The sequence below is a fragment of the Bos indicus genome, chromosome 28 (assembly GCF_029378745.1).
Source record: "Bos indicus isolate NIAB-ARS_2022 breed Sahiwal x Tharparkar chromosome 28, NIAB-ARS_B.indTharparkar_mat_pri_1.0, whole genome shotgun sequence".
Lineage (NCBI taxonomy): Eukaryota > Metazoa > Chordata > Mammalia > Artiodactyla > Bovidae > Bos > Bos indicus.
Window position 1 is genome coordinate 18,865,770 of NC_091787.1, and position 14,639 is coordinate 18,880,408.

The window sequence follows — 14,639 nt, forward strand, 5'->3', positions numbered from 1 at the left end:
CTGGGTTGGGAAGACCCCTGGAGAGGGACATAGTAACCCACTCCAGTATTCTTGCTGAAAATCCCATGGATAGAGGAGACTGGTGGGTTATAGTTCTTGGGTTGCAAAGAGTTGGATACGACTTAGCAACTGATCATGCATGCACACACACACACACACTTCGTTTATCTCCAAACATAGTCACATTGGCGTTTAGGGCTTCAGCATATAAATTTTGTAGCGACATAATTCAGTTCATAGAAATGAAATTCTGGTACAGGTTACTAGAGGGGTGCACATCTTTTAAAGCAGTTTTATTTTGTTTAGTTGGCACTTATCCAAGCAAGTTGAAAGAGGAGGTGCTTTTGACTTCAAAGGATAGTTTTAAAATATAAAAGGTATACATATTTTGTGATCAGATGACCCAGGTCTCCATCTCAAGGATGCCCTTTCAGAGGCCTCCCAGGACCATTCATCCTGCCCCATCTGCAGGACAGTGCAGTCTCTAAGTGCCTTCATTAAATCATCCCCCATATTTTCTTTGAGCCCAGTGTTTTCATGGGAGCGTGCTGTCTGGTTTTCTGGACTTCTGAGTGGTGTCTGTGTGATGAAAATGATCTAGATTAGCATGCTGCTTTGGCCAAATAGCTGGATTTCACAGGAGGTGATTCAATCTGCACAATCTTGGGCTTTAAACAAGAAACTGCAAATGATGAATCTAATTGTCCTCCCTTTTCTCTCTTCACAGGCTAATCAACAATAATTGACTTTATACTGACTGAATATTTTTTAGGTCTTAGGCATTGTGCATAAGTTTTTCCTGGGACTCTGCCTTCAAGCAGCTAACAGAATTAGAAGAAAAGCACTAGGAAAGCAGGGTGACCAGGCCATTGGAGCAGACCTGTGGATGCTCAGCCTATCTTCGCTTGGCTTCACCTGGGAGAGACCCTTTATCACATTCTGTCAACTTCTCACTCAGGTGTTTGAATTGCACTTGTTTTCTGCCTGAGGTTTTGCTCTGGCACCCCTGGGGGCAACCGTCAGTCAACAGTGGGTGAGAGTGGGTAGATCAATGCCCAGGCTCCCATACTCCAGGGGAGGGTGCTAAGGCAGACAACAGTTTTCTGGAGAGTCCTCAGAAGTAGAATACTCCAGTGGTAACCCACATTTTCCTTCTCTCCCTCTTTGTCTCATCTTCTGCATTGTGTCATCTGTGGTTTTAGGATTCATTTCCCAAACAAATTCCCTGCACCCAAACCTTTGTCTAACCACCTTCTTTGGGGGAACTCAAACTAAGAGAGTCATTTATTGTGGCCAGCAAATATCCAGCACATGGGCCGCATTTCCACTCCAGAGTTCTTGACAGACATGCATATCAACCATGGCTTCTTCCCATTGGATCTGGAAAATGTCTTAGATTTCTTCTCTGAGCAGCCACTGGGAATTGACCAGTACTGGAATGTGGGATGAAATCCACTTCCCATCCTGGACATAAACAATAAATGATTAAAAAAAGCAGTAGTCAATAAATGCTTTAGGAGTTTAGAGGCAGGAGAGGTAGATTTTGGTGGGCTGGAGATGGGAGAAAGTATTCACAAAAGTAAGACTTGTACTGGGCCTGGAAGGACTGTTACCATCTTGGTAGAGCTTCCTGGATAGTGAGTAACAGCGCAGAGAGGGGAATGTGCCAGGGATGTTCAGAGAGGGCAGAATTTACATTGACTCTGGCAGGTAGATTATGTTGAAGGATCTCAAGGATTTTTTTTTTCCTTGTGACAAAACAAGTGTAGGTTTTAGTTTCTTGACCTAATTCTGGTGATTCTGACCTTCACCCAGCTTCATCCATTCATCACCCTGTATCAACTTTGAAGCTGCTCTCTCCACAGTTTTGAACTCTGAATGCTGTTTTTCATTTTTTCCTCCCTGTGCTCTCCTTCACAGCTCTCATCTCCTATCTACACCTACAACGATGGACACAAGCCATGAAGATGGTTCAGTAATTTCTGTTATCCCTCATTTCAGTTACCAGATGGACATTTTCAACTGACTGTCTCAACAGCATCTCAAAGTCAACACGCCCAAAGTCAAATTCATCTTTACCAACAAAACAAGCTGGTGTTCTGCTTCCCTGATTTTCTGAAGGACAACACCATTCCGCCATCAACCCCACTTGCAAAAGCCTGGAGAGAAGGAAAGAAAACTAATCCAAACAGGATGGCAGGCACCACACTGGGTATTTTCTTTCACATCTTGCCTCATTTAATCCTCACAATATGCAAGCAGGTTCAGTTTAGTTCAGTTCAGTCGCTCAGTCATGTCCGACTCTTGCAACCCCATGGACTGCAGCATGCCAGGCCTCCCTGTCCATCACCAACTCCCGGAGTTCATTCAAACTCACGTCCATTGAGTCGGTGATGCCATCCAACCATCTCATCCTCTGTCATCCCCTTTTCCTCCCGCCTTCAACCTTTCCCAGCATCAGGTTCTTTTCAAATTAGTCAGTTCTTCGCATCAGGTGGAGTTTTGGAGTTTCAGCTTCAGCATCAATCCTTCCAATGAATATTCAGGACTGATTTCCTTTAGATGGACTGCTTGGATCTCCTTGCAATCCAAGGGACCCTCAAGAGTCTTCTCCAACACCACAGTTCAAAAGCATCAGTTCTCCAGTGCTCAGCTTTCTTTATAGTCCAACTCTCACATCTGTACATGACAACTGGAAAAACCATAGCTTTGACTAGACAGACCTTTGTTGGCAAAGTAATGTCTCTGCTTTAAAAAGTATATTAAAATATGCTGTCTAGGTTGGTCATAACCTTTCTTCCGTGGAGTAAGCATCTTTTAATTTCAAGACTGCAGTCAGCATCTTCAGTGATTTTTATTTTGGAGCCCCCCCAAAATTAAGCCTGTCACTGTTTCCACTGTTTCCCCATCTATTTCCCATGAAGTGATGGGCCCAGATGCCACTATTTTAGTTTTCTGAATGTTGAGCTTTAAGCCAACTTTTTCACTCACCCCTTTCACCTTCATCAAGAGGCTTTTTAGTTCTTCTTCACTTTCTGCCATAAGGGTGGTGTCATCTGCATATCTGTTATTGATATTTCTCCCGGCAATCTTGATTCCACCTTGTGCTTCATCCAGCGTGGCATTTCGCATGATGTACTCTGCACAGAAGTTAAATAAGCAAGGTGACAAGATACAGCCTTGAGGTACTCCTTTTCCTATTTGGAATCAGTCTGTTGTTCCATGTCCAGTGCTAACTGTTACTTCCTGACCTGCATATAGGTTTCTCAAGAGGCAGGTCAGGTGGTCTGGTATTCCCATCTCTTTCAGAATTTTCCACAGTTGATTGTGATCCACACAGTCAAAGGCTTTGGCATAGTCAATAAAGTAGAAATAGATATTTTTCTGGAACTCTCTTGCTTTTTCTATGATCCAGTGAATTTTAGCAATTTGATCTCTGGTTCCTCTGCCTTTTCGAAAACCAGCTTGAACATCTGAAAGTTCATGGTTCACATACCATTGTAGCCTGGCTTGAAAAATTTTGAGCATTACTTTACTAGCATGTGAGATGAGTGCAGTTGTGTGGTAGTTTGAGCATTCTTTGGCATTGCCTTTCTTTGGGATTGGAATGAAGACTGACTTTTTCCTGTCCTGTGGCCACTGCTGAATTTTCCAAATTTGCTGGCGTATTGAGTGCAGCACTTTAAAAGCATCTTCTTTTAGGATTTGACATAGCTCCACTGGAATTCCATCACCTCCACCAGCTTTGTTCATAGTGATGCTTCCTGAGGCCCACTTGATTTCACACTCCAGGAGGTCTGGCTCTAGGTGAGTGAGCACACCATCGTGATTATCTGGGTCATGAAGATCTTTTTTGTATAGTTCTTCTGTGTACTCTTGCCACCTCTTCTTAATATCTTTTGCTTCTGTAGGTCCATACATTTCTGTCCTTTATTGTGCCCATCTTTGTGTGAAATGTTCCATTGGTAAATAACAGGGAAGGAACACAACTCCACCCATCAACAGAAAACTTGATTAAAGATTTACTGAGCATGGCTCCACCCATGGACAAGACCTGGTTTCCCCCTCAGTCTATCCCATCAGGAAGCTTCCATAAGCCTCTTATCCTTCTCCATCAGAGGCAGATAGACTGAAAACCACAATCACAGAAAACTAACCAATCTGATCACACAGACCACAGCCTTGTCTAACTCAATGAAACTATGAGCCATGCCATATAGGGCTACCCAAGGTGGGCGGGTCATGGTGGAGAGATCTGACAAAATGTGGTCCACTGGAGAAAGCAATGGCAAACCATTTCACTATTCTTGCTTTGAGAACCCCAAGAACAGCATGAAAAGGCAAAAAGATAGGACACTGAAAGATGAACTCCCCAGATTAGTAGGTGCCCAATATGCTACTGGAGAAGAGTGGAGAAATAACACAAGGAAGAATGAAGAGACGGAGCCAAAGCAAAAACAACAGCCAGCTGTGGATGGGACTGGTGATGGAAGTAAAGCCCAATGCTGGAAAGAGAAATATAGCATAGGAACCTGGAATGTTAGGTCCATGAATCAAAGCAAATTGGAAGTGGTCAAACAAGAGATGGTGAGAGTGAACGTCAACATTTTAGGAATCAGTGAACTAAAATGAACTGGAATGGGGGAATTTAACTCAGATGACCATTATATCTACTACTGCGGGCAAGAATCCCTTTGAAGAAATGGAGAAGCCATCATAGTTGACAAAAGAGTCCAAAATGCAGTATTTGGATGCAATCTCAAAAATGACAGAATTATCTCTGTTCATTTCCAAGGCAAACCATTCAATATTACAGTAATCCAAGTCTATGCCCCGATCAGTAATGCTGAAGAAGCTGAAGTTGAACGGTTCTATGAAGACCTACAAGACCTTCTAGAACTAACACCCAAAAAAGATGTCCTTTTCATTATAGGAGACTGGAATGCACAAGTAGGAAGTCAAGAAATACCTGAAGTAACAGACAAATTTTGCCTTGAAGTACAGAATGAAGCAGGGCAAATACTAATAGAGTTTTGCCAAGAGAACACACTGGTTATTGCAAACATCCTCTTCCAACAACACAAGACAAGACTCTACACATGGACATCACCAGATGGTCAACACCGAAATCAGATTGATTATATTCTTTGCAGCCAAAGATGAAGAACCTCTATATAGTCAGCAAAAACAAGATCGGGAGCTGACTGTGGCTCAGATCATGAACTCCTTATTGCCAAATTCTGACTGAAGTTGAAGAAAGTAGGGAAAACCACTAGACCATTCAGGTATGACCTAAATCAAATTCCTTATGATTATACTGTGGCAGTGAGAAATAGATTCAAGGGATTAGGTCTGATAGATAGCCTGAAGAACTATGGACGGAGGTTCTTGACATTGTACAGGAGACAGGGATCAAGACCATCCCCAAGAAAAAGAAAGGCAAAAAGGCAAAATGGTTGTCTGAGGAGGCCTTACAAATAGCTGTAAAATGAAGAGAAGTGAAAGGCAAAGGAGAAAAAGAAAGATATACCCATTTGAATGCAGAGTTCCAAAGAATAGCAAGGAGAGATAAGAAATCCTTCCTCAGTGATCAATGCAAAGAAATAAGAGGAAAACAATAGAATGGGAAAGACTAGAGATCTCTTCAAGAAAATCAGAGATATCGAGGAAACATTTCATGCAAAGATGGGCACAATAAAGGACAAGCAAGGAGGTAGGCAATAGTATCTCCATTTTTAAATGAGGAAAGAAAGAAAGGCTTAGAGGAGTTAAAGAATTTGCCTGAAATAGAAAGTAGAGCTAAAAGTAAACAAAAATTTTTTAAATAAAAAAAAATATAGAACTGGGATTTACTCAGGTCTGTCTGACTCCAAAGTTTGTCCTCTCTCCATCCTTTACTGATTTTTTATTTTTCCTGATATACCTCTTGCATCTATCTGTTCCCCACCACCACTACCACTCCTATTTAATATCACACTCAGTGGAGGGCCTCTCTAACAGGTCATGCAGCTGATAACAGACAAAGGGGAGGTACCTACACAGCAGTAGGTACTGGCTGTGAGGAGCTGACATTTAACCTGTACAAGGGCCCCAAAGAATTTACAGTTCAGCAGAGATAATAGGAAAGAGGTGGTGGGAGAAAAGTGAGAGGAAAGGGTAGGAGGTGGAGAGAGGGGAGGAGAGCAATTGGGGGTGGGCTGTGGAGAGAATCTGCAAGTCTCATGGTTTTCCATGGAAACCTTCTGTTGGCTCCACCCACTCTGTTTCTGGGTGCTGTCCCTCACCCCTCCCTGCTATATCCAAGCAGGTACAATGTGAGCAATCACGATTGTAGATTGTGACCCTCTTCCCCTGACACTGTCCTAAATGTAAAACCAAGCATCCTAAAGAAGTTCTTCTGGGAGTGAATGTTTGTAGATGTTGGTTGTATATCTTTTCAATACTACTAGCTAACACTGTTGAGCTTTTACTAATGGGCTAGACTCTGTATTTGTAGAAGGCAATGGCAACCCACTCCAGTGTTCTTGCCTGGAGAATCCCAGGGACGGGGGAGCCTGGTGGGCTGCCGTCTATGGGGTCACACAGAGTCGGACACGACTGAAGTGACTTAGCAGCAGCAGCAGACTCTGTATTAAGCACTTTCTCGGCCTTATGCTATTTAATCCTCATAAGTATCACAATGTACTTTGCAGAGAAACAAGCTTGGCTCACAGAAATATACCGGAGGTCGAAGTATTGAGGTGGGGGGAGTCAAAACCGAATCTGACATTTCTGGAGGTCCCTACACTTCACTACTATATTAAACTTCCAACCTAGTATAACCTTTAAAAAAACAATGTTTCTTGTTAAAAAGTAACAGTCATACTGTCTGTTTGTGTGGTCACTGTAAAGTATGAACAAAAGAGAAGAAAATGAAAAATCCTATTATACCACCATCCAGAGACAACTACTGTTAACAGTTTAGCAAATGGTCTCCCACATTTCTCTATGCCTATTCATACTATCTTTCTTCAGTAAAAACAGGATTGTACAGTGCTTTTGTTGTTTAGTCGCTAAGTCATGTCCGACTTTTTGCACATAGACAGTAGCTCACCAGGCTCCTCTGTCCATGAGATTTCCCAGGCAAGAATACTGGAGTGAGTTGCCATTTCCTCCTCCAGGGGATATTCCCAACTCAGGGATGGAACCCAAGTCTCCAGCGTTGGCAGGCAGATTCTTTACCATTGAGCCCCCAGGGAAGCCCGTTACAGTTGTGTAAATTTTATTCATGATACAATATATCACACATTTCTTCTATGCCACAGGGGGCTATGCACAGCTATTTTATTGCTTTGAATAGTTGCATCATAACTTATTTAATTAGTTCTTTATTGTTAGACATTTAGTGTTTTGTTTTTGTTTTTCAGCTATTCATTCTTATAAATAATTGTATGATGGACATATGTGTGGTTGAAGCTTTCCAACCAGGCTCCTCTCACTGTCCTCCAAATCCTTTGCCACATGGCAGTTGGAGGGATCACAGCCTTGTCATATGATTCTTCATCTGCTTGAAGTGCTCCTTCAAGCATGCTGTCTCTCAGGTCTCAGCCAAAATGTACCTTCATCCAGGAAGCTTTCCTAGACTGCCCAGGCTGGATCAGGCCTCTTGGTTGTTTGTTGACACAGTCCCTACACAGTTCTGCCATTATATTTAACATACTTATGGTTAATTAATTTGTTATGTAATTTTTTGTCTCACAGTGATCTTCCCTTTTAGATTATTAGTTTCATGAAAGTTGTGTTGACACTCCATTTTCCTCTATGCTATCTCCAGAGCCTAGTAAGGACATATAGTAAGCAGTTAATAAATATTTTTTGAGTAAATAAACTGAGTGAATCTTTGTGGACATCCTTGACTGTTTACTTAAGTAAAGCTAAACCATGGATCAAATAGCATACACATTCTTAAGATTTTTCATATATTGCTCAATTGTTCTCTGCTGCTGCTGCTGCTGCTGCTGCTAAGTCGCTTCAGTCATGTCCGACTCTGTGCGACCCCAGAGATAGCAGCCCACCAGGCTTCCCCGTCCCTGGGATTCTCCAGGCAAGAACACTGGAGTGGGTTGCCATTTCCTTCTCCAATGCATGAAAGTGAAAAGTGAAAGTGAAGTCGTTCAGTCATTCCTGACTCTTAGCGACCCAATGGACTGCAGCCTACCAGGCTCCTCTCTCCATGGATTTTCCAGGCAAGAGTACTGGAGTGGGGTGCCATTGCCTTCTCCGATTGTTCTCTCGAAAAGTAGTAAAAATTCTCATTTCTATCACTAGTGTGTAAAGGCAGTTCAGCCTGTTTGTTAAATGATTGGCCAAATTGCATCAATCGGTATTATAGCTTCCCCCCAAAATCAAGTTGTGTATAGACAGGATAGTAAATTTCTATTTTAGAAATGTACCCTGAATCCACAGAGCAGATCTTTCTGCTTTTGTATTTATTATTATTGTATAATATAAGTTCCACTCTCAGACTCTAGGTTTCCTAATTTTTAAAATGATGACTATCATTTGCTGAGAATCTACTGTGTCAATACACCACGCTCATACTTTTCCTGCATTGTCTCATGTAATCCATGCACAGCCCTAATGAGATAAATATGATTACTCTCAATCACAGGCGAGTGATTGAGGCACAGATAGATTAGTGACTTGCCCGAGGTCACAAAGCTATCCAGTGATGGAGCTGATACTTGAATGCATAGTCTTGATTCTACAGCCTGAGCTCTTAACTAAACATTACGTAACTTCCAGTTTCAACAAACAGTCCTGCCTTTCCAAATCTCACTTTCAAGCTAAACTGAGTTAGAAAAGAAGTCTTGGATCCAACACTATTTCAAAATCATTCTTCTAGGGACAGATAATTTAACTACCTACTACATACCATTTGGCTTATATTAACTCATTTTCAGTATTTTTACGCCAGTGTTACATTATTGCCATTTTACAGATGACAAACTGAGGCTTGTGTAACTTGCCCACACAGCTAGGAAGTGGCAGAACCAATCCACAACCTATAACCACTGTCTACTTCCCTAGCTGACTCTTGATTTATTCATGTGTTGCTTATTCATCTAGCAGTTTTTTTAGCTAAGACTTTTATGGAACAAACTCATCTGCTAGAAAACATACTTGACTGGGAGATAGATATTAGTTCTAATGTTGCCAGTAACTAATTTTGTGATCTTGGGCACAGAGAAATTATAAACTGTAGTGTCCCTTCTAACTCTATGCATTGGGAGGTGGAAAAAGAACAAACTTTGATAATATCAGAAAGATCTGTTTTCAAAATGTGACTTTGCCATGTTCTGGCTTACAAATCTTGCTCAGGACAGTTAAACTTTCTGAACTCTAATTTTCTCATCATTGAAATTGGGATAATATCTTCCTTGCTCTATGACTATGAGAAGGAGACCAGACACATCAGGTAATTCCTGGCATGTAAGTGGCATCAATAAGGAGAGTGCAGCAGGTGCTGGCACTCATGGGTATACTGGTGGTATGACAGGGACTTCCTGCATTGCCTGTGTTAGCCTCCGTCTCCCTGTAGGACTCTATACACACATTCATCTCTGAGTAACATCTAAAACCTGCTTATACCCTTGAATTTTCCTGTGACTATGATAGAAGAATCTCAGTTTTTCTGAAGGTGACCTTCACTTGCATGGATATTCAGAAAACGTACAGTCAAAGTTGCATAACTGTGAGGCTGGCCTACAAAGGAAGCAGCTCTTCTCTTTCTCCTTCAAATACATATATATATATTTTCAGCAACTTGAGGCATTCCCCTTGTGGGCGTGTGATCTCCCCAACAGTAGCAATAGCTCAGGCAGCCACAACCACAGCCCACAGCCACCGCTGCAAGTGAGCACGCAGAGCACCTGGCCTACCACAGGCCCAGAGCCGAGCAGTTCCACCTGGTGGCTGCCTGAGAAAAGGCTGGCCCAGCTCAAAAGGCCTAGAGGCTTGCCCAGAGCAGTGCATACACAGGAGTTGGTTGCCCCTCCCTGGGGCAAAATGGACCATGGGAGAACCTCGGGTCAAATTCTGACAGCTCAGGACCCCAAAGACACGGGGAGAACCAAGGCACTCATATTCCCTGCTCAAAATGCGCCCTTGTCTGTGATCCAGGTAGGAAATAATGTTACCATGTCAGTGCAGGGTCATGTTATTGGGACAGCAGACCATCTCAGAAACAGAACAGGAGCCGCAGAAATGGGCCTCCTTCTGTCCGATGGCCCTCAGCCCTAATCACTTGTCAATAACAATGGGAGAGAAAAGTGGACAAATGATGTAGGCAAATATGATAGCTAATTTTTACATCAAACTCACTATACTCATTATACGTTAGGTGTGTCTAAGCACTTGGGTGCATGTGGGCTAAGTCACTTCAGTCGTGTCTGACTCTGTGATCCTTTGGACATGTAGCTGCCAGGCTCCTCTGTCCATGGGGTTCTCCAGGGAAGAATACTGGAGTAGGTTTCCATGCCCTTCTCCAGAGGTCTAAGCACTTACCAATCTCCAAAACCCCAAAGGGTAGATAGCCTCATTTCCCCAATTCACAAATGAGGAATGGAGGGAAATAACTTATCTAGGGTCACACAGCAGATAAACAGCAAAGACAGGGTCTGAATTCACAAAGCACTCTTGGCTTCCAACACTAGCTGTAAACCACTATGTTTCACACCAAAAAATTACAAAGGACTGGTCAACATATGGAAAGATGCTTAACCTCACCAGAGACCAGGGAGAAAGACGGTGTGGTGAAATGGACAAACTCAAATACTTGAGAGCCTTTTTGGAGTGTACATTGGCCTTTTTAGAAAGCAGATTTGTCTATCAGAATGTGAACTGTGAATTCCCCTTGGCACAGGATTCCACTTCCAGTAATCTATGCTACTGGATTATGCAGAGAGCTTTCTGTACAAAAATGCTCACATATGGCTTTGTCTCTGAGGAATCTCTAGCCATCTTTGTCCGTGACTCACAGTAAAGCACCTAGCACTTGTTAGGAATGTCAGAGCTACTAGCAGGAATATATAACCAATGAATATCTATTTAGCTAGATAATGATATGCCTATGCAGGTACTTCAATATTGCCACTAGTAATTCAGTAGTACAAGTGTGATGAGATCCAAGTTCTGCAAAACTAAAAGAAATCAAAAAGAGGCTCCTCTTTTCCTAGCTCTGTGTACTTGAAAGGATGGCCACTACCCACTGTGAGTCCTGGCTTCCCTGCTCTAAGGCTCCTGATGAGGGTAAGTCAATGGAAATGCCAGCAGGTCAGAGGGAAGGCGTTAGGGGCTGGTGCCTGTACTTTCCCATTTGCCCCTCCTGCCGTCCTCCCTCCACACTAGGCTGCTTGGCCCTAGGGCTATTCCTCATAGCCCTAGCTCAGCCCCTGCTCTTTTGTGATTCCGACTCACACTGGGCTTAGTGACACCTTTCCCCTCCCTCAGGTTGAGAAGAGAAGAGGAGACATTTCCACCACTGCTAGTATCTGGTTGCGTCACCATCCCCAGTGCTTCCACTCACTGGCCCTCACCTCTGTAACAGACCCTCTACTAAACAGACTGTGAAGCCCTTGAGCATACCATCTATTTTTGCCAGGACCCTAAGTGATTCTACCTCAGATTTTCATCCAATGCACACTTGTTGAGCACCTAGTATATTCCGGGAAACCAATCCGTTACTGAGTGTACCAGCATGGTGAAGTCAGTCCCTTCTACCCACTGGCTTGGGGAAGTAGCTGTAGCATTGGTTTCCCATGAACCTTTGGGGGATCTTTTCCTCCAGATTTATGTAAGGCTTGGCTCTTTTCTGGATGAAAATGAATTAGGATGGTGTATACTCTATTAACTTAGTTCTTGTTCAGGTATCAGTATCAGATAAAACTGAATCCAGTCAAAACATCTATGTCTTTAGAAAGCTCCTAACAGTGTTATCTAACAGGGCAAAGGCAGTTAGTTCAAGGGGGCCAGGGAGGAGCTAAGTGGAAGCAAACCTACTACTCTTGGAGTATTCCCAGTTCAGAGAAGGGCACCATCAACACCTGCCCCAAATCTGGTGCCCTGAATCTCCAACTCCATCTCTCTAAACCTCTCTTATCCATTCTCACTTCTACAGCCGTGGTCCAGATCCTTTTCTTCTCTTGTCTGATTTACAGGGGTTGTGAGGAGTGGACTGTGTATTCATCACTGAGTTCCCAGCCTGCTGGAGTGTTGACCTTTATTGAGTGAGCCCTCATTAAAGGTTAATTGCATGACTAAAAGTCTATTGATATAGGTTCCTACCTTTCTTCTCCAACAACTCTAGCCTCCCTCCTACTCCATGAGATCTTTCTCCAGCAGACATATGTTTATACTATTACTTAAAGCCCTTCAGTGTTTCCACCATGACTTTTAGCCAGGCGTCACCAAACTTTCTCTGCAAAGAAAGAATAACCATTTGAGGGTTTATAGGCCATATGTAGTTTGTATTATAACTACTCAACTCTGCTGTTGTAGTGTAAAAAGCAGCCATATATGATACATCATGAGTGAGTTTGGCTGTATTCCATTAAAATTTCATTTTTCAAAAACAAGTAGTAGACTGGATTGAGCCCATGGGCCGCAGTTTGCCAACCCTGCAGATATGTCCAAGCTGGCTTGCGTGGCCTATGGGGTCATTTCTGATTTGGCTCCCACCACTCCTGCTTCACACTCTGCTCTCCATCAGTGCCACACTTCTTAACAATGCCTCCAATGTGCTGTGTATTTCAAGTATCTGTGACTTCACAGTTACGGTTCTCTCCTTGCAGAATCCTTGCCCCCATCTATATGTCTATGAAATATTGGTCTTTCAAAACTCCTTGATTGAAACCCTCCCTATCCACTCTCCTAGTCACTGCCCCAGAAGGTAACCTCACCCTCCTTTTGTGGTCACTGCTCTTGTTCATCATTACACTTAACACCCTATCATGTTATTTATTTGTGGACATGTCTGTGCCCAATTACAGAAGGGGACAATGACTGGTGCAAAGGTGCTTAAGAAATGCAGTTATCTCTGCCATATCTATGACCCAGAACAACTCTGACCAAAGCCAGGGAAGTGGAGAGACAGCAATAGGACTTCATTCTCAGAGTAGGAAATCCTTCAAACTCAGGTCCCCACCTAGGGACAGGCCATTTGTGGTGCCTTTAAGCACAAAGGGGCGGATTTCATTATAGTGACCATCCCTCATCAAGGATCACAGGAATGGCTCCTAGACAAGGTACTCAGGGGAAAAAAAAAAGATAAATGGTGAATAGCTGTTCCCCTGGCCCTTAAACACCAGCCCCCCCACCCCCCCCTCCCCCCCCAGCCAAAACTCCCCACCTCCTCCACTTGTTTGACAAGCAGTCTGGTTATCCTGGACTCTTTCCTGAACTTCCTCCCTCCTCCCCCGCATCTCAGACACTTCCATCTCTGTTCCCTGGGCCCCTCACAAGAATACGAAATGGCCACCCGGAAGTGGGGCTGCATAAGGAGCCCTTGGTTCTTTGAAAGCCATCTCAAATCCGGGAGCAGCATTTTCCCACAGCTCTTGCAGCTCTGAAATCAGAGCAAAAGGCAACTGAATGCATTTACCAAAAATGTGTCCCTCTGCACTGAATCCTGAGGTGTTATCTACATGGCCATCTCCACAAAGCTGCTCTCTTAAAAGGTCAATCTTATTATTTCCAATGGAACCAAGCTCCTTCTGACCTCAAGGCTCTAGCTCATGACCTTGAATCTATGCTCCTGACTTTTTGTTTAATACGTCATTTGAGTAGTTTTTGAATAATTCCCACCCAAACTCTGGCTGCATTAAAATTTCCAAAGAGGCCTCCCTCATTGTGTACTGGGCAATGCCCTGCTCTTAAAAAAGAATATGCCAATATACAAAACTTCAAACGTAGAAAACAAAGTGATCATTAGCAGACCTTCAGGAGTCTTTGCATGATGAATACTCACTGCAGTTTCTTTACAAATTCATAGTGCTCTTGAATTCAAGTGTAACTCTTTAAAGCAAAAACTTCAGGAACCACTGTCAAGCTAAGATCATCTCTCAAACTATAACAGAAGGAATCCAGGAACCAATTTATGCTAGTCTTTTTAGAAATACTCCTTCCTCCCTGTCAACCTTCCCCCCATTTACATTACATAGAACACAGGCATATGCTTGATGTGTTGTTGTTGTGCTAAGTCACTTCAGTTGTGTTTGACTCTTTGTGACCTTATGGACTGAAGCCTGCCAGACTCCTCTCTTCATGGGATTCTCCAGGCAAGAATACTGGAGTGGGTTGCCATGCCCTCCTCTGGGGATCGTCCGAACCCAGGGATCAAACCTACATCTCTTATGCCTCCTGCGTTGGTGAAGGTGGGTTCTCCACCACTAGCACCCACCTGGGAAGCCCAAATATACTTGCTATATAACCAATCAAATAAAATCCACCACAGAATAAAGCAAAACAATCTGGTGCAAAATATGTGAATTCTGAGACTTTTCAGCAAATTGGTGATTTATTACCCACCATAAGCCTGGATCATAGCTGAACAAGGAATGCTCCTTGCTCTCAGTGAGCTACCCATTCAGAGGAAAGAAAAG

General features: G+C 43.1%; 1 long non-coding RNA gene across 3 annotated transcripts in view; it reads right to left on the bottom strand.

Annotated features, from left to right (window-relative positions):
* The window catches only part of LOC139180413 (uncharacterized), a 63,654-nt gene extending 50,331 nt beyond the window's left edge, over window positions 1–13,323 (bottom strand). For all 3 annotated transcript variants that reach the window (XR_011564665.1, XR_011564667.1, XR_011564666.1), the window contains exon 1: window positions 1–13,323. This exon is cut by the window's left edge. This is a non-coding gene — a long non-coding RNA (uncharacterized lncRNA).
* Between the last annotated feature and the right edge of the window lie 1,316 nt (window positions 13,324–14,639).